The sequence below is a fragment of the Taudactylus pleione genome, unplaced genomic scaffold (assembly GCF_031769625.1).
Source record: "Taudactylus pleione unplaced genomic scaffold, aTauple2 ptg000377l, whole genome shotgun sequence".
Taxonomy (NCBI): domain Eukaryota; kingdom Metazoa; phylum Chordata; class Amphibia; order Anura; family Myobatrachidae; genus Taudactylus; species Taudactylus pleione.
Window position 1 is genome coordinate 598,838 of NW_028284778.1, and position 24,080 is coordinate 622,917.

Genomic DNA, 24,080 nt, shown 5'->3' on the forward strand with positions numbered 1-24,080 from the left:
TGAGAATGCAGGTTGCGATCTTCTCACCGATGATACCGGAAAGCTGTTGAGAAAGAGTCGATCAGTACATCACCAAACACTGTTTGCTTATCATGTACTAAACCTTAGATACCAAATAATCTTTTATTTCACAGCATTAGTAATAAATGGATAAAACTTGAATCTTATACTTTGAAGCTATGGAACCTTTTACGTGAATGTGCAGTGTGTAAGTATTAGGGGTTTGGGAAAAGATGCTAGTTAACTTGGGGCAGATGCGTACGCACGAAGCTAATAAACAGCGTTCGCTAAAGTGCGACATTAACAGCGCAACTGTGCGTAATGTGCGGTGTTTATGCATGTGAGTCTATTTATGATGGTTTTAATATATATATACAGTCAGGTCCATAAATATTGGGACATTGACAGAATTTTCATATTTTGGCCTCTATTCACCACCACAATGGTTTTGAAATGAAACAAACAAGATGTGCTTTAACTGCAGACTTTCAGACTTAATTTGAGGGTAATTACATCCAAATCGGGTGAACGGTGTAGGAATTACAACTGTTTCTATATGTGCCTCCCACTTTTTAAGGGGCCAAAAGTAATGGGACAAACTAAACAATCCTAAATCTAACTTTCACTTTTTAATACTTTGTTGCAAAGCCTGAAGTCTGGAACGCATAGACATCACCAGACGCTGGGTTTCATCCCTGGTGATGCTCTGCCAGGCCTCTACTGCAAATGTCTTCAGTTCCTACTTGTTCTTGGGGCATTTTCCCTTCAGTTTTGTCTTCATCAAGTGAAATGCATGCTCAATCGGATTCAGGTCAGGGGATTGACTTGGCCATTGCATAACATTCCACTTTTTAGCCTTAAAAAACTCTTTGGTTGCTTTTGCAGTATGCTTCGGGTCATTGTCCATCTGCACTGTGAAGCACCGTCCAATGAGTTCTGAAGCATTTGACTGAATATGAGCATATAATATTGCCCGAAACACTTCAGAATTCATTCTGCTGCTTTTGTCAGCAGTCACATCATCAATAAATACAAGGGAACCAGTTCCATTGGCAGCCATACATGCCCACGCCATGACACTACCACCACCATGCTTCACTGATGAGGTGGTATGTTTTGGATCATGAGCAGTTCCTTCTCTTCTCTTCCCATCACTCTGGTACAAGTTGATCTTTGTCTCATCTGTCAATAGGATGTTGTTCCAGAACTGTAATGGTTTTTTTAGATGTTGTTTGGCAAACTCTAATCTGGTCTTCCTGTTTTTGTGGCTCACCAATGGTTTGCATCTTGTGGTGAACCCTCTATATTCACTCTTGTGAAGTCTTCTCTTGATTGTTGACTTTGACACATATACATCTACCTCCTGGAGAATGTCCTTGATTTGGCCAACTGTTGTGAAGGGGTTTTTCTTCACCAGGGAAATAATTATTTTGTCATCCACCACAGTTGTTTTCCATGGTCTTCCGGATCTTTTGGTGTTGCTGAGCTCTCCAGTGCGTTCTTTCTTTTTAAGAATGTTCCAAACAGTTGATTTGGCCACACCTAATGTTTTTGCTATCTCTCTGATGGGTTTGTTTTGATTTTTCAGCCTAATGATGGCTTGCTTCATTGATAGTGACAGCTCTTTGGATCTCATATTGAGAGTTGACAGCAACTGATTCCAAATGCAAATGTCACACCTAGAATCAACTCCAGAACTTTTACCTGCTTAATTGATAATGAAATAACGAGGGAATAGCCCACACCTGTCCATGAAATAGCTTTTGAGTTGATAGTCCCATTACTTTTGGCCCCTTAAAAAGTGGGAGGCACATATAGAAACAGTTGTAATTCCTACACCGTTCACCCGATTTGGATGTAATTACCCTCAAATTAAGTCTGAAAGTCTGCAGTTAAAGCACATCTTGTTTGTTTCATTTCAAAACCATTGTGGTGGTGAATAGAGGCCAAAATATGAAAATTCTGTCAATGTCCCAATATTTATGGACCTGACTGTATATATACACATATACATATACACATATATATCATTCCTTACTAACAGTTTTAAACTGCAATGCAAGGTGTTATTAGTAATGAGATTCACTCTCAAACAGGGTGGAGACCCCCAGCCGATTGCTGGTGCCAGCCTGTCTGACAGTGAGTTTAAAAGCTTTCTTCTGCCTAATTAGGATACCTGTGTCAGTTCTTTTCATGCAGATTTCTTACCATTGTTCATTCAGTCCAATTCAAGTGTCTGGGCCATATTACAATTGCCACAGCTACACCTGTCCACATGTGGGGTCTCTCCATTTACATGCAAAAACACCCACAGTTCCTGGTGTATTGTCTTTTCTAATTACTTTTCTCAGGAAGCTGTTTTTCTAGTTATTTTGGTATTTTTCTATGCAAGGTTGTCCCCAGAATGGGCCTGTCATGGCTTCTAAAAGGATAATCAAAAACATTGCCATCTGTACTTAGCTTGCGAGTTGTAACTTAAAATGGCGCTGGAAAGCCATTCGCAAAATGGCGTCGCTCCAAGCTAATTTTACACTGATTCTGTCTCGGCCACTAAACCAGCTTCAACAGTCCACCCTTTGATAGCAAACAACATAGTATCATACTGATTTTAAAATTAATTTTACGCTTGCATATGGGTATTATTTTAACATTATTTTTTATGGGCACAAGGTGGTTTCAATCCATCTATAATGTGTCTCTGGGAGGGGACATAAAACTACCATTATACGCACGCCGCGGATCTTGGGAGATCATGGGAAAGATGTGGGGATGCACCAGTCCTATAAAGGAAGTTTTGAAGGGGAATAGAGACTTACATCATTTAAGATGTTTAATGAGAAAAAAAAATAACATTTTAATAATACATTTTACACATTTCTAAATATAATACATTATATGATGGTATTTCCTAGTTCAGGGTTGTAATGCAGTTCTACATTTACCTCAGTATTCATATGGGCACTACTAACCACCATCAGAATTTCACTCTTCCGATCTTATTTTTACATTTTCCACACTTCAACACATTAGGAACACACTTGACACATATGCCAATTACTATGATGACAACCAGTATAAGGATCAGGAGTTTACCTATGCTTGCGATCATTTCCTGGACCCACTCCCCTAGACCGGAGAACCACTTCGCTGGGTTCAACCATGAAACCCATTCCTCTACCTTCTCCTCTACTTCAGCCACTGAAGCATTATGGTTCTTCCGAAATTCCCATTTTTAGCTGCAGAATTTCATCCATCTTCCGGTCTGTCACCTCCTTGGGGTCACTGGTGTTATTAGTAATATATGTGCAGCACTTTACTCGCCAATGTTACACAATACCCTCCCGTGACAGCTGTTAAATAATTTAGCACTAGTCTGTGTTGCACCAGTTCTTTCTTGTACGCTTACAATTCCCTACCTGTATACCTGAAGGTGTCATCATACATCTCGGTGATATTATCTATCAATTTAGCAAGATCTTGGATATATCTAAAATTTAGTGTACCCCGAGCAATCCTGGTGGGATCCAATGCGACTAAAACTTGAAAGTCAGTTGTCTCACTAATTAACTGAGTGGCTTTATGCACATCACCAGGTATCATATTTCTTTGGTCTCTGTGTGTGAAGATATGGTGATGGTGTGTTTTTATGAATACCAAGCATTTCACCATGTGTAAGGGTCATAATTTCTGGAAGTATTCTTCCCAAATAACAACAATTACGGTACTAAGATTGGTCAGACACTCCCCTGATTTGGCATAGTACTCCTCCTCTCGACTCCACTTTATTGATATCACTATCAGCTCCCTTCTCCGTCCTCTGGGCCTGATTCAGAGCCGGACGCTCTGAATCAGGGCGTGTTTTTTTTATTTGCGAAGTGGCCTCTTGGACGCTTGCATAGCTGTGGGTTACCATCCTACCAATCTATTCAATTTCTGTTATTCTTACTCATCTTCGTGAGACCCTGCACAGTAACCTCATTATCATATTTTCACATGAGGCTGCCTGTTAAACAGTATCTCAAAGGGGGACAGATAAAAAGACAGTCTGGGTTGATCTTGATATTAATACCTATTGATATTAATACCTATCACCTTACACATGTTCTGGAAGATGTCACCTGTGAAATGAGTACCCCTATCACTTTTAACTGGGTTGGACAGTATTCCAAGTATTTGACCTTAGCCTGGCATGGCTGCTTGTCCTTAGAAACCTTGTGTCCTGTGTGTGAGAGATAAGCACAACAGTTTAATATCATTTAAACATGACCTAAATACAACAATAAATCGTCCACATTTTACATTAGAACAGATCCATTGGCAGGTTGAAAAGATTGAGGTTGTGCATGAGGATATGAGTTTGGATGTTGTGTGGTAAGTGCGTTGCGGTGTTATTTGCATTACTTCTAGAGCTTAAATACTAACGGCAAGTAGTTTCTCGCTCTGGGTCTCTTTTTACTTGTTACTTAAGAGAGGGTACAAATTACTTGTAACATTTTTATGGGTTTTTTCAATAACTACCTGCACCCCCATCCGCATAAGGCGGCGGCGGTGCGCGTGAACCACTGGCAATACCCTCCACAACGCTACCTTGCTGCACGTGTGTGCTATTTCGCGGCTCGCACGCATTGCGATTTAGCGCTGCGTGTGTACTTTCTGGTAATGTGTTCGCAACGCTAGTTTGCGTCGCTTGCACATTTTTAAACCATGCATCCACTTCATGCTGCCACAATTTTAAACATTCGTAATAATATGAGATATGGTAAGAACTTACCCTTGTTATCTCTATTTCTACGAAGTCCATAGGGTTCCACAGGATACCTTGGGGTATAGGTGTGACGTCAGTCGCAGGGCACCAAAGAGTTAAGCTTTCAGCCTCCCAGGATGCACTAGGTCCCCCTCCTATACCCCGCCCCCGAGCCAAGGCACCTCAGTTAGTTACCAAGCCATAGGCCGGAGGAGGAGAAGGAAGAGAGAGAACAAAGATCTGGACACATACAAGAATCACATTCTCACCAGAGGGAGACGGAAAACCGGTGACCAGAGCAAAGCCCATCTGCAGCACAGGTGCGACAGGGCGGGAGTCCTGTGGAACCCTATGGACTTCGTAGAAATAGAGATAACAAGGGTAAGTTCTTACCATATCTCATATTTTCTACTTCAGGGTCCATAGGGTATCCACAGGATACCTTGGGGATGTCCCAAAGCAGTATCCTTTAAGGGTGGGGACGCTCCTGTGCAGAAAGGAGAATCCGCCGCCCGAAGGAAGCATCCTGAGAGGCGAAGGTGTCAAACCTGTAATACCTCACGAAGGTATGGACAGAAGACCACGTAGCAGCCTTGCAGATCTGAACTGCCGAGGCACCACGTCGAGCTGCCCACGAAGGACCCACAGACCTAGTGGAATGAGCCTTCAGAGAAGGAGGGACCGGTAGGCCTTCATGAAGATAAGCTTCAGAAATAGCCATACGGATCCAGGCTGCCAAAGTTTGCTTTGAAGCAGGCCAACCCTTTTTACGGAAGCCAAAGAGGACAAACAAAGCATCCAACTTCCTAAACAAAGAAGTGCGGTCAACATAAGTCCTTAAGGCCCGCACAACATCCAAAGAGGCTTCACCCACGGAAAGACCCGGTGAGTTAAAGGCCGGAACAACTATTTCCTCGTTAATATGAAACTGGGAAACAACTTTGGGAAGAAACTCGGGCCGAGTGCGGAGCACTGCCCTGTTCCCATAAAAAACCAAGAAAGGGGGTCTACAAGAAAGAGCCCCTAACTCAGAAACACGTCTGGCCGAAGCAATGGCCAGAAGGAAAACAGTCTTAGCTGTTAGCCATTTAAGATCCACTGAGCCCAGTGGTTCAAACGGCGGTCCTTGGAGAGCCCTCAGGACCACAGCCAAATCCCAAGGCGCCACAGGTGGAACAAGGGCGGCTGAATGCGGAGAACACCCTGCATAAAGGTGCGCACATCCGGGATTGTAGCAATCCTACGGTGAAACCAGACAGATAGGGCCGAAACCTGTACCTTCAAAGAAGCAAGGCGAAGCCCATGATCTAGTCCCGCTTGCAGGAAGGCGAGAATCCGAGACAGACGAAACTCCCGTGGTGCATAACCTCTCGGTCGACACCACTGGAAGAACGTATGCCACACGCGATAGTATATCCTCGCGGAAGACGGTTTCCGAGCTCGTAACATGGTACGCACCACAGAGCTGGAAAACCCCCGGGACCTCAGCATGGCCGTCTCAACAGCCACGCCGTCAAAGACAGCCGAGTTAGGTCCGGGTGAAGGCAAGGACCCTGAGACAGAAGGTCCGGTCGTAGCGGCAACCGCAGAGGAATGTCCACGGACAGACCCTGAAGGTCTGAGAACCAGTGCCGTCTGGGCCACGCGGGAGCTATCAACAGGAGCGTCCCTCCTTCCTGTTTGAATTTCCGGATTACCCGTGGAAGAAGGGAGACCGGAGGGAACAGGTATGCGAACCGGAACGTCCACCGGACGGACAGAGCATCCACCAGAGACGCCCCTTCGTCTCTTGTGCGAGACCCGTACACCGGCAACTTGTTGTTGTGCCGGGACGCCATGAGGTCGATTTCTGGAAGACCCCACCTGTCCACCAGTAGTTGAAAAACGTCCGGGTGCAGGGACCATTCCCCCGGATGAACGTCCTGGCGACTTAGAAAGTCCGCCTCCCAATTGAGCACTCCCGGGATGAAGACCGCTGATATGGCCGGAAGATTGCGCTCCGCCCAAACCAGGATCCGAGAGACCTCTACGAGAGCCGCCCGACTGCGAGTTCCTCCTTGCCTGTTTATGTAGGCCACGGTGGTAGCGTTGTCCGACTGGACCTGCACCGGGCGACCCTGGAGAAACCGCTGTGCCTGCTGGAGAGCATTGAAGACCGCACGGAGTTCCAAGATATTTATTGGAAGCTCCGCTTCTGTCGGCGTCCACCTGCCCTGGAACAAGTGTGGACCCGAAACTGCTCCCCAGCCCCGAAGACTGGCGTCCGTTGTCAACAGGACCCAATTTGGAACCCAGAACGGACGTCCCTTGTTGAGGTGGGTCGTCTGTAACCACCACGTAAGGGACAGGCGAACCTCCTGGGTGAGCACAATCGTCTGGGACTTCAGAGACTGAGTCAGCCCGTTCCACTTGGACAGGATCAGGTGCTGCAGAGGTCTGGAGTGAAACTGGGCGTATTCCACCATGTCGAACACCGACACCATGGAGCCCAGTAACCTCATCGCCGAGTGTAAGGACACCCGGCGGCTGTGCAGACAACTGCGCACCCTTGACTGTAAAGCAGAGATCTTGTCCTCCGTCACGAAGATCCTTTGCTGTCCCGAGTCCAATAAGGCTCCAAGATGCAGAATCCTCCGAGACGGGATTAGAGTGGACTTCTGCCAGTTGATTAGCCAGCCGTGCCGTTGCAGCAGTGCAATGGTCCGGTCCAAGTGGCGTAACAGGAGTTCTGGAGATCCTGCCACCAATAACAGGTCGTCCAAATACGGCAACATGCGGACTCCCTGCAGCCGCAGAGAAGCCGCCATGACCGCCATCACCTTGGTGAAAACACGTGGTGCTGTTGCCAGGCCAAAAGGTAACGCCCGAAACTGGAAGTGGTCGCTGCTGATTGCAAACCTGAGGAACTGTTGATGGCGCCAAAGAATAGGGACATGCAGGTAAGCGTCCTGTATGTCCAATGACACCAAGTAGTCCCCAGGTTCCAGCGCCAGAATGATGGACCGTAGGGTCTCCATCCGAAACTTCGGGACCCGCAAAGACTTGTTGAGTGCTTTGAGGTTGAGAATCGGACGATATGACCCATTGGGTTTCTGTACCAAAAATAGATTTGAATAGAAACCCTGGCCCCTCTGGGAGAATGGAACCGCCACTATAACTCCAGCCTGGAGCATAGTGTGCAATACCTTCCGCAGCTCCGTAGCCTTGTTCCGGTCTGATGGGAGACCCGTGGTGAAGAAGCGAGCCGGGGGTCTGTGCCGGAAGGAGAGGGCGTATCCGTGGGAAACCACCTCCAGAACCCAAGTGTCTGTCGTAGTAGTCGACCAACACTGGGCAAACTGTAGCAGGCGGCCTCCCACCCTGGGATCCCCCAAAGGGAGGCCCAGACCGTCAGGCCGCAGGCTTGTCATCTGGCTTGGGGGCCGGACGTCTGGTACTCCATGCCTGCTTCCGGGGCTTGACCGATTTCTTAGGGCCAGCCTGTCGAGGAAACGACTGTGGTTTGGGCCTGCCCTGGGCCCTAGATGACCGAAAGGACGATGGTCCCGAACCAGAAGGAGCAGCGGCCGACGGGAGACAGGCAGATTTGGCTGCCGCCAGCGTGGCCACAATCTTATCCAGATCCGGACCGAAGAGAACTTCTCCGGTAAACGGCAACGCTTCCAGACCTTTCTTGGAATCTGCGTCCGCCTTCCAGGATCGCAGCCACAAGGTGCGACGAGCAGCTACCGCTGCTGAAGAAATTCTAGACACCAGAGTACTAATGTCTAGAGCCGCCTCGTTGATGTAGGTGGCCGAATCACGGAGATTGCCAATCAACTCCGCCTGATCGGCCGGACAGTCGGATTCAAAAGAAGCCTCTAATGAATCCGCCCAGCGCTCCATCGCTCTGGCAACCCAGCAAATGGCCATAGCCGGCCGTGCTGCCCCCCCTGCAAGGGAATAAGCGGACTTCAGGCAGATTTCTACCTTGCGGTCCGTAGCATCCTTAAGGGAGGACATGGATGGCATCGGCAATGTGGCACTACGGACAAGACGGGTCACGTGAGAATCCACCTGTGGAGGGGATTCCCACTTCGCAAAATAATTATCCGCGAACGGATAAGCCACCGCCAGGCGTCTCTGCGGCTGGTATCTTTTGCCAGGTTGTTTCCACGCCTCCTCTAAATGGTCCACCAACTGACCCGAAAGAGGAAAGACTGTGGCATCGCCCTTCACATCTTTGAAAAAGGCATACTTAGATTTAGCCGCTGGGGGAACTTTGTCCTCAATCACCAAGGCTGTGCGGACCGCCCGAATAAGTCCAGGAATATATACTTTGGACTTAGCATCAGCGTCCTTAGTATGGAGAGGTTCCTGATCGTAAGGATCTAGAATCTCCCCATCATCAGACGTCCCTTCGTCATCCTCATAAGGAGCGGACAGAGACGCCACCGGCCTTTTATGAGATCGCATCACAGACTCCCCTTGCAACACATCCGAGAAGTGCTGTACAGAACTCGTCAGGGAGTTAACCCACGCTGGCTCCTGAGAACCCGGGAGCGGGGAAATAGGGAGACTGTGGGGTACCACCAATTGTCGTGGGAACCCCTGCATGGGTGACGACACCACAGACTGCTGGGACAAACCCATCGGAGTAAACGCGGGCTGCGGAGCTAACTGGCCCACTAAAGCTGTTAACGCCTGAGCGAAACAAGCCCAGGGCGGCTCCTGTACCGGTGCTGTAACCGTAATAGGCCGCGCCATGGACAAACACTGCCGGCAAAGGCCCTCCGCGCTACCCTCCCCCTCCGCTAACGGTACTTTGCACGTGGTACACTGTAGCCGGAGGGGAAAATCACTTTCAGACATGATGGCACCACGTATGTGACCTCTCTCACCAATTAAGTATTAAATAGGCGAGAGACCACCCTGCAGCACCGCACCGCAAGGGCTTTAGCAGAAAGAACAGGGACAGTAATAAAGCTGACAGTTTAGAGAAGAAAAGATTACAGGCAGCAGCGCTAGCACAGTCACATACAATGCAGAAAAATAACAATTCCTGCACTAACAGCGCTGATCACTCAACTACACAGACACAGGGCCTGGTAGGACACAGCGCTGCATACACAGACCTGACCACAGCGGAGGAGAGGTATGCGGGGGGACCCAGACCACGATGCTTCCTTCCAGCGCTTCCAGCAGCGTTCACCATGCGTTCTGGAGAAGATGGCCGCCGAGGAGCAGAGAGGAGGCTGGCCTGGGGGAGGAGCGCTGCCACAGGACCAGTCGGCAGCATGCAGAGAGGGTTGTGTGCAGCGGGGGAGGCGCCGGCTGTGAGACAGGGAAGGCGCGCTCCCCTGGCATGCATTTAACCCCTGGGACGCCGCAGCGCTACCGCTCTGCTGCGGTCCGCTGTCCCAGGGGGTAGTGGAAGCGCAGGTTGGTCGCCTGGCTCCACGCTGCAGCCAGTCCCCAGGGAGCCCCCTGCCTGGGGACTTAGGACCATGTGATCAGCGGGGACCCACCGCGGGACCCCGCTGCTTACCTCTGTCCCCCTTGAATCCGGCCATGGTCCGGAGCATCTGGGGTCACCGCTAGCTGTGACCCCAGACGCCCACCAGCATCCCCGGATCAGTACCGGCGTTCTGGTACCGGCGGGGTGTAGGGAAGACAGCATGGACGTCAGGACTGACTGTCCATGCTGTTCATCCAGTTGTGCAGCCACAGCTGCATGAAGAATAAGCTTCAGGGGCTCTTCTAGCCCCCACTCCAACAGGTGCACCCGACTCCGGCCGGGCACCAAACTAAACTGAGGTGCCTTGGCTCGGGGGCGGGGTATAGGAGGGGGACCTAGTGCATCCTGGGAGGCTGAAAGCTTAACTCTTTGGTGCCCTGCGACTGACGTCACACCTATACCCCAAGGTATCCTGTGGATACCCTATGGACCCTGAAGTAGAAATTTTACCTTTTTCACTCGAGAACGCACCAAACAGATGTGAGCTCGGACATGATTCAATATCTCCTTATCAAAACTACCAATTCTAGGAAATGGCCTAACACTCTTCCTCGTCATATTAAACCATAAATCACAATACCTGGTTGCATTGGCACCGTACTTAATATGCATAATATATCATGCCGACCAAAGTGGCGCTTCCAACAGCAGCAAATCATTTAACATCTCTACCGTTTGCTTGGCCCCCATCCTGGGAGAACCCTACGTTTTTCAATAAAGATTTAAACTGGTGAAAGACAGTCTAGATACTCTCACTTACCTATGGAAGAAATTTCTAGATGCCTCCACTCACCTATGGAAGTTATTTCTAAATGCCTCCACTCACCTATGGAAGAAATTTCTAGATGCTCCCACTCACCTATGGAAGAAATTTCTAGATGCTCCCACTCACCTATGGAAGTTATTTCTAGATGCCTCCACTCACCTATTATCTCTCAGTTTACAATCACAAGTTTCCAGTGCGGCTCAATTACAATGCTCCAGTAACCCAACCTAATTACTAAACACTGCAATCACACTGAGAGCCGGTCCCTACAACAAAAACAACATGTACACCTGCTGATGTGTATAGAACGGTAGCTACTACCGAGCAGCTAGGCTAACTCCTGAACCTAGCCCTTAAGGATCATACAATACCCTTAACATTTAGGACCCGTGTTACACCCTAAACCAACAAATACTCACTGTTACACACTTTTTTCCTGCGCAGAAAAATACACGTTAACCCAGTTATTGGCAACAATTGATAAAGTAATCCCAACAGCTTTGTGTTAAACATGTGCCAGCAAGACCGGAAATACAAATACGCTATTGTGCGACTAGTCGCATACACAATAATGCGACTACTACACAACCGTATGACTCTTACCCTTAGCTGCGTATGCAAAAATGTGTCTCTGCTGCGTACGCAAAATTGCGGCACCCCTTTTAGCATGCAATTCTATCAACAAAGGAAAACAAACTTTTTCCTTTCTGGATTCTAGTCAGCGTACCTTGACTCACACGATAACGGATAGCGATCTCTCAGCATCCAGTGGTTGCAGGTAAACCCTGCGTGTGGCCACTCCAGCCTTTGGTGAGAGATCGATAACCATATGTTTATCGTGTAAATAGGTAAGTGACCTCACTCTACGAGCCCCCATCTAAGGATATTGAATTTAAACCTCTATACGCTCCTGCCTATACCTTCTAAAATTGACGCTATTTGCGTATGCAGTCATACAGTAAAATAAAAGCCTACAGACCTTGAAAATGTGTTTCCAAAGCACAAAGTGTATTATTCAACATAAAAACAGTAGGTTACACGCTGTGATCTAAAGACAATTTAGCGTAAAGAAATTATACAGACCCAAGGTAGTTATACATACGCACGCGCACTGGGACCAGTTACCAGCATCCATAAGAAACCTCCATCAACAGATGGAGACTCCAGATTGGGGTCAGAACCCACATATATATACCCTTACAGAAATAGACTATACAATAGAAAAGTTTGGCATGGTTTCATTGGTTCCCAGTGCGGGTGCATCTGTTACAGGATATTTAACAGGTTGATTCAAATGGACACAGGTCAGCCTCCGACAGCCTATTGTCTCCTCTATTCCCCCTGCATGCAAATCTAAGCTGTTAACTTTACAAAGTACATTTTAGTGTTTTAACTCTTTACTGTTCATAAGTTGAGAATGCAGGTTGCGATCTTCTCACCGATGATACCGGAAAGCTGTTGAGAAAGAGTCGATCAGTACAACACCAAACACTGTTTGCTTATCATGTACTAAACCTTAGATACCAAATAATCTTTTATTTCACAGCATTAGTAATAAATGAATAAAACTTGAATCTTATACTTTGAAGCTATGGAACCTTTTACGTGAATGTGCAGTGTGTATTAGGCGTTTGGGAAAAGACGCTAGTTAACTTGGGGCAGATGCGTACGCACGAAGCTAATAAACAGCGTTCGCATGCGGGGTATTATGCATTCGCTAATGTGCGACGTTAACAGCGCAACTGCGTAATGTGCGGTGTTTATGCATGTGAGTCTATGATGGATTTAATATATATATATACATACATATACACATATATATATATATATATATCATTCCTTACTAACATTTTGAAACTGCAATGTAAGGTGTTATTGTAATGAGATTCACTCTCAGACAGGGTGGAGACCCCCAGCCGATTGCTGGTGCCTTCCTGTCTGACAGTGAGTTTAAAAGCGTTCTTCTGCCTAATTAGGATACCTGTGTCAGTTCTTTTCATGCAGATTTCTTACCATTGTTCATTCAGTCAAATTCAAGTATCTGGGCCATATTACAATTGTCACAGCTACACCTGTCCACATGTGGGGTCTCTCCCTTTACATGCAAAAACACCAACAGTTCCTGGTGTATTGTCTTTTCTAATAACTTTTCTAAGGAGGCTGTTTTTCTAGTTGTTTTGGTATTTCTCTATGCAAGGTTGTCCCCAGAATGGGCCTGTCATGGCTTCTAAAAGGATTATCAAAAACATTGCCATCTGTACTCGTGAGTTGTAACTTAAAATGGCGCTGGACGGCCATTCGCAAAATGGCGTAGCTCCAAGCTAATTTTACACTGATTCTGTCTTGGCCACTAAACCAGCTTTAACGGGGCAGGACAGAAAATGACAGGGGCGTTATGTGCCCCTGTCATTATCGGCGCTGCTATCTACAAGATAGCGCTGATGGGCAGGGCTATATATCCCCCCCCCCCCCCGTTTTTAAGTGGTGTATCCACTGTTACTCAAGGGCCGGAATTCAATTGTTTCCAGCCCCCTTCACGTGCTATTCAATTGTTGCTGCCGACAGGCGCGATCAGCTGCCTGCGCTCCATTTCAGCTCGAAGCCCCAGGGGTGAGGGAGCTGAAATGGGCAAAAAGTTACCTGTTCGGGCGCCCAAACTGCACTTTTTGCGATCACATGCAGCACTTTGGTCGGGGGCTACCGATTTACGCTGCTAAACTCGACCACTTTGGGCGCGAAAAGCAGTAACAATTGAACAGCGGCCCGCGATCATACGTCACTTTAGACGGGAGATCCGGACCACGAAAACAATTGAATACCGCCAAAGCTGTAATAGGCGACGTGATCTGTCACCACTAGTGGCGACTTCATAGGTAGGGCTACAGCACAGTCCAAACTTTAAATAGGGGATCCACACTAACCGCCAGTGAGTCCTGACCGGTGATGTTTGGCAGTGTTTGAGGAGTGGTAGTTGGTGTGGCTCCCCTATTGCCCCCCTCCCCACCCGGCTAAGATCCGTCCCTGTCTTTGATTGGCCCACGACCTGTTGTTCCCCATTGCAATGCAGCGGTGGGCATAGAGCAGTGCAAACTATTGATGGTTCACCAAAGATGGGTTTTATGCCATCGATGGTAACCACCGATGGACCCATTGATAGTAACCATCGAGTCATCGGTGAGTTAACCATTGATGTTGCAATTGGTAATTAACATCAGTGGATTAACCGTCAATTTTGCAAAAGGTGATTAACATCGATGGCATGGTCCTATCAATGGTGTGTGTGTTATTGATGATGGCAACAATCAATGGACATCCCTGCTTTGGGGAATGACAAGCAGCTAGCCAATCATTGAACGGGATGGGGGTTAATGGCGCATCCGGGGGGAAAAAAACAACAACAATACATCACCGCCTTTCACACTTAGGGCAGTTTTCAATTAGAGGCGAAATCGACCAATTTCGCCTCTAATTGAATTTGGCCCTTTGATGGCAACTCAATCCACCATCTGTGGCAAACCATAGATGTTTAAACATCGAGGGTCGATGGCCATCCTTAATGATTTGTCTGGCAGGGAAAACTACAGTACAGGGGCCAGCAAGTGTGAGAGTTAGCAGTAAAGAAGCCCAGCTATAGCTCAAGTAATCTAATGAGTCCACATCGTTGGTTTTCTGCCACCGATTAGAGATGGCCATCGGTGGGGTGTCCATTGATGGCACCCAAAACAACTATAGTTAACCATCAATGGTTTGCACAACCTCGATGGCCACCGCTGCTGGGGGCACGATGGACCGTGTGCCAATCAAAAGTGGGGTTGGGGATAAGCTCAGTCAGGGCAATTGGCTGCCACTCAACCATCAATGGCAGAGAACCAGTTAACATCAAGAATCCACAATCGATGTTTAAAATCATGGATGGTCGTTGACCATCCTTACTACCGATGTAGAATCCATAGATACACAGCTCTAGTTCAGGGAGCAAACACTCTGGTCAGTATATACATGTGATGGGACAAGCTCAGAGAGAAGCGGCCATCACTGTAGCTGCAGCAGCGTCCAGCACTGCCCGGGCATGGGGAGGGGCAGCAGCTGCACTGTCCCGGCCTAGGCCAGCGTTGGCCATTCATTCAGCACCAGTCTATACTGTGCAGAAGAACGCGGCTATAACCGGGCTAAATAGTAACCGGCCCGGCAGCCCCGATATGCATTATACTGACAGTCACTAGAGTAACATCTGTATCTGATATTGGTGTCCTCACTGCAGACCCGCGGCGGCCATTTTTCTGTAGTCTCCAGAAAAGGAGAAGTAAAGATCAGCGAGCGAGCGGTGGCCTACAGCAAAGTTCCGATCCAGAGAGATAGAGCTTTTGCAGAGGCTGCTAACGGGGTGAGGAGCTGCAGTGAACGTGATCTCGGGTAAGATGCAGTGACTGATGGTGTGTACGGGGTGGGGTGCAGTGAGGATGAGCACAGTTTTGGTGCAGTGAGGGTGAGCACGGGTGGGGTGCAGTGAGGATGAGCGTGTGATGGGTGTAGTGAGGGTGCGCACAGTTTAGGTGCAGTGAGGATGAGCACTGGTTGGGTGCAGTGAGGGTGATCACGAGTTGAGTGCAGTGAAGGTGCTGTAGGTGTGAATGGAAAGGGGAAGGAGATGTGATTACTGGAGGAGTGTTAGGAAGATCTCTCCAAGTTTCTACATGTTAAAGCCGTGTGCATGTATGTGTGCTGTGTTCTGTCATGGGTGACTATGCAGGTTGTGCAGGTGATTGCTGTATATGTGCATGTATGTGTGCTGTGTTCTGTCATGGGTGACTATGCAGGTTGTGCAGGTGATTGCTGTATATGTGCATGTATGTGTGCTGTGTTCTGTCATGGGTGACTATACAGGTAGTGCAGGTGATTGCTGTACATGTGCATGTATGTGTGCTGTGTTCTGTCATGGGTGACTATACAGGGTGTGCAGGTGATTGCTGTATATGTACATGTATGTGTGCTGTGGTCTGTCATGGGTGACTATACAGGTTGTGCAGGTGATTGCTGTATATGTACATGTATGTGTGCTGTGTTCTGTCATGGGTGACTATGCAGGTTGTGCAGGTGATTGCTGTATATGTGCATGTATGTGTGCTGTGTTCTGTCATGGGTGACTATACAGGTTGTGCTGGTGATTGCTGTACATGTGCATGTATGTGTGCTGTGTTCTGTCATGGGTGACTATACAGGTAGTGCAGGTGATTGCTGTACATGTGCATGTATGTGTGCTGTGTTCTGTCATGGGTGACTATACAGGGTGTGCAGGTGATTGCTGTATATGTGCATGTATGTGTGCTGTGGTCTGTCATGGGTGACTATACAGGTTGTGCAGGTGATTGCTGTATATGTACATGTATGTGTGCTGTGTTCTGTCATGGGTGACTATGCAGGTTGTGCAGGTGATTGCTGTATATGTGCATGTATGTGTGCTGTGTTCTGTCATGGGTGACTGCAGGTTGTGCAGGTGATTGCTGTATATGTACATGTATGTGTGCTGTGTTCTGTCATGGGTGACTGCAGGTTGTGCAGGTGATTGCTGTATGTGTGCTGTGTTCTGTCATGGGTGACTATACAGGTTGTGCTGGTGATTGCTGTACATGTGCATGTATGTGTGCTGTGTTCTGTCATGGGTGACTATACAGGTAGTGCAGGTGATTGCTGTATATGTACATGTATGTGTGCTGTGTTCTGTCATGGATGACTATGCAGGTTGTGCAGGTGATTGCTGTATATGTGCATGTATGTGTGCTGTGTTCTGTCATGGGTGACTGCAGGTTGTGCAGGTGATTGCTGTATATGTACATGTATGTGTGCTGTGTTCTGTCATGGGTGACTGCAGGTTGTGCAGGTGATTGCTGTATGTGTGCTGTGTTCTGTCATGGATGACAATGCAGGTTGTGCAGGTGATTGCTGTATATGTACATGTATGTGTGCTGTGTTCTGTCATGGGTGACTGCAGGTTGTGCAGGTGATTGCTGTATATGTGCATGTATGTGTGCTGTGTACTGTCATGGATGACTATACAGGGTGTGCAGGTGATTGCTGTATATGTGCATGTATGTGTGCTGTGTTCTGTCATGGGTGACTATACAGGTTGTACAGGTGATTGCTGTATATGTGCATGTATTTGTGCTGGGTTCTGTCATGGGTGACTGCAGGTTGTGCAGGTGATTGCTGTATATGTACATGTATGTGTGCTGTGTTCTGTCATGGGTGACTGCAGGTTGTGCAGGTGATTGCTGTATGTGTGCTGTGTTCTGTCATGGGTGACTATACAGGTTGTGCTGGTGATTGCTGTACATGTGCATGTATGTGTGCTGTGTTCTGTCATGGGTGACTATACAGGTAGTGCAGGTGATTGCTGTACATGTGCATGTATGTGTGCTGTGTTCTGTCATGGGTGACTATACAGGGTGTGCAGGTGATTGCTGTATATGTGCATGTATGTGTGCTGTGGTCTGTCATGGGTGACTATACAGGTTGTGCAGGTGATTGCTGTATATGTACATGTATGTGTGCTGTGTTCTGTCATGGGTGACTATGCAGGTTGTGCAGGTGATTGCTGTATATGTGCATGTATGTGTGCTGTGTTCTGTCATGGGTGACTGCAGGTTGTGCAGGTGATTGCTGTATATGTACATGTATGTGTGCTGTGTTCTGTCATGGGTGACTGCAGGTTGTGCAGGTGATTGCTGTATGTGTGCTGTGTTCTGTCATGGGTGACAATGCAGGTTGTGCAGGTGATTGCTGTATATGTACATGTATGTGTGCTGTGTTCTGTCATGGGTGACTGCAGGTTGTGCAGGTGATTGCTGTATATGTGCATGTATGTGTGCTGTGTACTGTCATGGATGACTATACAGGGTGTGCAGGTGATTGCTGTATATGTGCATGTATGTGTGCTGTGTTCTGTCATGGGTGACTATACAGGTTGTACAGGTGATTGCTGTATATGTGCATGTATTTGTGCTGGGTTCTGTCATGGGTGACTATACAGGGTGTGCAGGTGATTGCTGTATATGTGCATGTATGTGTGCTGTGTTCTGTCATGGGTGACTATACAGGTTGTACAGGTGATTGCTGTATATGTGCATGTATGTGTGCTGGGTTCTGTCATGGGTGACTACAGGTTGTGCAGGTGATTGCTGTATATGTGTATGTGAATATGCTGGGGGTGTGATAGTAATTGCTCTACGTGTTTGTCTTCTATATAGATATGTAGTTATCACTAGGTGCAGGGTACTGATCAGTGAGGGGGGAATATTTTAATTTTGAAGGGCAAAATTTGAGACGTGATATATCGTTAAAGCTACTGTAGGGATACATCACGTCTAAAATTTGCCCTTTAAAATTGAAATTTGCCTTTTTCTTCTTCGGGGTCCATAGTGATCCACAGGGATTCTTTGGGGTGTAAGTGGTGGTTAAGGACCGGATACCAAACAGTTAAGCATTTTGGACTCCCAGGATGCTCTGGTCCTTCCCCTCTATAGCCCGCCCCCGAGCCTGAGGTAATCGGTTTGCTTGGTGTCCGGTGTAAAGCCCAAAGCTTTTATTTTATGAGTTTCATATTTTATTTATTTTTACAACTGAGTGCACAGCATCAGACTGTCCTTGGGGCGTCTGTTCTGCCACTCCATCACTTCTCCGGGAACTGGTCTGCTTTCCCTGTTACAACGGCCCAACCCCCAGCTCAGGCCTCAGACTCTTAAGAAGGCCCTAGAATCATTACTTTACATTGGTGAGGTCCTGTTTGGCCCAGACCTAGACAAGATTGTAACCACTTTGGCAGCATCAAAAACTGCTCTAATGCCCTCGGCAACTACTGCAAAGCCTCGGACAACGCCCTTCAGGTCCTTTCGTCCCCAGAGAAAGCCTAAAGGCCATTACTTTCCACAAGGGCCACCAAGCAGACCTGGGTCTCCCGGCGTCCTGCTTCCAAATCTGAGGACAAACCTTCAGCCTGGCGGGGCGGGCCTCCCCCTGGCGGACCCCAGAGTAGGAGGCCGACTTCTTCAATTTACCCAGTGCTGGCATCAAACCTCCACAGACACTTGGGTACAGGAAGTGGTCTTTTACGGATATGCCCTCTCATTCCTAAAACGGCCACCCCACCTGTTTTTCTACACAGGTCCTCCATCAGACCTGAGCAAGGCCCTGCTTATCCCGAAATCCATTCAGTCCTTGCTGCAGGCGGGGGTAATAGTTCCAGTCCTGCTATCACAGCGAGGTAACGGTTATTATTCTACTTTGTTTCTGGTTCAGAAACCAAATGGGTCTTATCGGCCTATCCTCAACCTCAAATCCCTGAACAAATTCATCAGGATGCCCAGGTTTCGGATGGAAACCCTTCACTCTATTGTCCTAGCTATGAAGCCTGGGGACTTTATAGTATCTCTGGATATTCAGGACGCTTACCTACATGTACCTATATTTCCCTCTCATCAGCAATATCACCGGTTTGCTGTCCTACAGAAATATTTCCAATTTCAGGCCCTGCCCTTTGGACTTTCTACAGCTCGACGGGTCTTTTACCAAAATTATGGCGGTCATGGCAGCCCACCTCCGTTGTCAGGGAGACACGACATTTTCAGGTAACCATTGCCTTTCTACAGAGACACGGCTGGTTAATCAATTGGAGTAAGTCCTCCCTGAACCCTTCCCAAAGGATGGTCCATCTGGGGGCTCTCCTAGATTCTCAGGCTCAGAGAATCTTTCTAACAACAGACAAGAACTCCACACTTTAACAACGAGTGTGCAAATTTCTCCACAATCGCCGAGTGTCAATGCATTCAGTGATGCAGATTCTGGGATCCATAGTATTCACCTTCGACATGGTGGAGTACGCTCCTCAGTTCCTCTCCAGGACTCTGCAACACCTAATCCTCTGCAGGTGGAAAGGGTTGCCCCATCGGATCAGATCTCAGACAATGGCTCTCCAGAGGTTCGTCTGTCCCTCTCTTGGTGGTTACAGAAATCCCGCTTATCCAAGGGTCGCCCCTTTTGGACCCCAGAATGGGTACTCCTTACAACGGACGCCAGTCTCTGGGGCTGGGCTGCAGTGACCAGTCTACACTCCTTCCAGGGACGTTGGACATCAACCTATTCGACCTTGCCAATCAATGTATTGGAACTCCGAGCCATCTACAGGGCCCTCACTCTGGCTCAGGTCATTCTTTAGGGCAAGCCTGTACATGTGCAGTCCGATAACGCCACAGCAGTGGCCTAAATCAATCACCAAGGAGGCACTCGAAGTCAGTCAGAAATGGCAAAAGTGTCATGCATACTCACATGAGCCAAAGGTCACCTCCCGGTTATCTCCGCTGTGTTCATTCTGGGATTTCTCAACTGTCACGACATGCATTCCGGGAAATGGTGTCTCCACCCGGAAATCTTTAATCTCCTAGTGGACAGGTGGGGCCTAACGAAGGTGGATCTCATGGCCTCCAGACACAATCGCAAACTGCCAGTGTACGGGTCCAGAACAAGGAACACCGAAGCAGCCTTCTTAGATGCCTTGTCAGTGAAGTGGACCTTCCATCTGGCGTACTTAGTGCCTGATTCAGAGCCGCTCGCAAGCTGCTCGATGTTTGTGTTCTGCGCATGCGCCGCGTCCGGCGTGCGCGAGCCCTGTGAATTTCAGTCGCTACAGGGCTCGCTACAAGACGGGGCGGCTGTCGATGGTGAGTGACAGCTCGCCCCGTTTTGTATGGGGGGTGGCCGGACAAACGCAGGCGTTCCCTTAGGAATGCCTGGCGTTTGTAGGAGGGCTTACTGGCATCACTAGTGATTTCAGTAGTGGACTTCCTGCTCTATTACAACAGGAAGTCCACTCGGGCTTGCGGCAGCCGAGACCCTACCCCAGGGTCTCGTCGCAAGCCCGATGGTCTGGAGACAAAAAAAAAAACGCCCACAGACCCAACGAGCGTCAGCAGCTGCGAGCGGGTCTGAATCAGGGCCTTATTCCCTCCAGTTTCCCTTCTTCCTCGGGTCCGTTGGAAGTTCAAGCAAGACGGAGGCACTGTCCTGCTGGTGGCTCCAGCCTGGCCCAGACGCCATTTCTACTCTGATCTTCACAGCCTCTCCATAGAGGGGTCCATGTCTACATCCACACCTGGCCCGTCTGTCTTTGATGGCGTGGCTCTTGAGACATCCCTCCTAAAAGTCCAAATGGTTTTCTAGCTCAGTAGTCCAGACTATGCTCAAAGCCTGTAAACCGGTCTCTGCCCAGATCTTTCACAGCGTGTGGCACACATACAGTGGTGTGGTACCAGAAACTACGACCCCCCCCCTGGTTTTTTGGGTCTCTAGAGTCCTAGCCTTCCTTCAAGCAGGATTGGACCTTGGCCTCGCTGACCGTGCACATCTCTGCTCTGTCTATCTGGTTCCAGGGCCAAATTGCTCCACTGCTGGATGTTCATACTTTCCTTCAGGGTGCCCTGCTTATTCAACCTCCCTTTGTACCTCCAGTGGCTCCTTGGGATTTATCAGTGGTTCTCCAGGCCCTTCAGGGCCCTCCTTTGGAACCCCTGGAATCGGTGGAACTTGAGTGGCTCACAGCGAAGACAATTTTTCTTCTGGCTCTTGCGTCCGCTCGTAGGGTGTCAGAGTTAGGGGCGCTTTCCTGTCGCTCCCCATTTCTGATCTTTCATCAGTCCAGGGCTGTTCTTCGGACTCGTCCTGATTTCCTTACCAAACTTGTTACTTGTTTCCATATTAACTTACCTTTGTTAAGTCTTTCTTCGAAGTCCATAAGGTCCACAGGGCACCCGCCTTTACGCACCTGGCTTTTTATGGGTTATGTTTTCTGGACACCGGTTTCCTGTCTCTTTGATGTGAGTGTGATTCTTCTGTGTACCAGTCTTCCTTCTCTCCTCTCCTCCTCCTGCCTTGGGCTTGTTAACAAACTGAGGAGCTCAGTCAGACCCGGATGCTAAGCTGCGCTCTCTCGCAGCCGCCAGGGGCAGGGTATGCAAATTCCGCGATCGCTCGGCCAGGCTTAAGGACGCCCTCTATGTCTTAGAGAACGATGGCAGAGTAATCGCATGCCGGTGTAAAGACACCCACTTTTCTTTCTAAGCACAAGTCATCTCCTGGATCGTATGATTACATGGCACGCAGCCCTTAAGGTAGACCCTACCCCACTGCAAGCACTGCGATCACTGCAGGCTGAAATACAGCCAGGTGACGTGTACAATGACACTGACATGCTAATTATGCACGCCCAAAGAACGCTGTTTTGACGCTCAGACACGCCTGCATTCGCACATACACTCCCTCGTTTTCCAAGACCTTCCCCTGTTACCACCCACAAACGGCACTATCTGTCACTCAAAGGTGCGGCCCGTCTGCTGGCTTCGAGCAAGCACTTCCCCATCGCACAGACTGGTTTGCGCATGCGTATTTTGCTGCACGCGCAGACGGGCGACAATCGCCCATAGCGAGCGAACGCAGCTTAGTGTCTGGGTCTGAATCGGCCCCTGATTACCTCAGGCTCAGGGGTGGGGTATAGGGGGGAAAGTCCGGAGCATTCTGGGATTTCAAAAAGCTTAACTGTTTGAGGTCCAATCCTTAACCACCACCTACACTCCAAGGTATCCCGGTGGACCCTATGGACTTCGAAGAAAGAGAGTTAAACTAAATGCCGCTTGAAATCTAGTGACAATGGAGCCAGCTCCCGCATATTGCCGGCTATTACATTTGGTCCCAATACAGAGCAGGAGGTAGTTGAAATCCTGCCTGTCGGGATGCTGGCACCGGAATCCCGACTGCCGGCATGGTAAGTAGTGTGGTTAGGGGGGGTTTGGGTTAGGCAGTGGGGGGGGGGGTTTGGGTTAGGCAGTGGGGGGGGGGTTAGGTTTAGGCACTAGGGGAAGGATTAGGCTTAGGCATCCTGGGGGGGGTTAGGTTTAGGTTGCGGGGAGTGAGGGTTAGTGGTAGGGTTACGATACTTACCGACAGGTGTGGGTATCCTAACTCTGTTGGGATTCCGGTGTCGGTATGCTGACCGCCGTGATCCTGAATGCCGGCATCCTGTACGCAACCCTTCCGATCAGCCAGGTGATTAATACGCTCCTGCGAGTTCCTATGGTGCGTGCTTGCCCAAAAAGGGGGCGTGGCTGTGAGAAAAGGGGGAATGGCTTTAAGACACGCCTCCTTTTCATCACTCTTGACGGCATGATAACAAGTTCTAACATTGTCCTTTGACAGGTAAAAGAATAAATAAGTGATGGTATTGTCTGCCCATTATCGGTATATTGTTGCTTTGTATCTCCAGGAGTGTGCTCATTCCTTACTGCAAGATATCAATAGAGCATCACTTAATATTATAACTCCCATTAACTCTGACCATTATAATCAGTGTGGGGTACTGTGTTAATGAATTGGCACACTCCGGGAGATAACGGGGGCTTCTGCTGAGGAATGGGTTTACCCCACTACAATAAATACATCTGCTAGACTGAGCTCCCTCTTGCTGGGTACACACTGGCCGATATATTGGCTGATCAATTGATCAGCCAATGTATCTGCTGGCCATCGGCCAGTGTGTACAGGCGAAATGTCTGTGAACCCATTCGCAGACATATTGCTTTGGCTGTGCTGCACAGCCGATGGACAGACATGTGTGCAGACCGCCCAGCCGCGGAGAGTGGGCTGCCCCGCCCCCGATTCACCCCCCTGCCAGCGAGACCCATCCATGGCTGCCGGATAGATGATGGCCGCTCAGTGTGTATAAATGATCAACATCTAAAGATATATCAGCAGATCACTCGATCTTCAGGTACATCTTTCAGGTGTGCCCACCTTCAGACAGACCTATTTATTCTATGCTAATATAGATTTGTACAAAATCCAGTATATATATTTGTGTATGTGTGTATATATATATATATATATATATATATGACACATAGAGGCAGTACTCAGAGACTTTCAAATGAAGTATGCAGAAGCGAAAAGTTTAATCCATCAACTTTCGGGACCTCCCGTGCCTTCCTCAGGATGTACAGTACTGTATATCGGGGGCACCGTGAGCAGGTATATCC

General features: G+C 48.4%; 1 protein-coding gene across 1 annotated transcript in view; it reads left to right on the top strand.

Moving 5' to 3' along the window:
* Nucleotides 1-15,085: 15,085 nt before the first annotated feature.
* LOC148507973 (uncharacterized) overlaps nt 15,086-24,080 on the top strand; it is a 31,053-nt gene continuing 22,058 nt past the window's right edge. The window contains exon 1 of the mRNA XM_088445119.1: nt 15,086-15,420. The gene's annotated coding sequence lies outside the window, so the exon portion shown is untranslated. The remainder of the gene's footprint in view (nt 15,421-24,080) is intronic.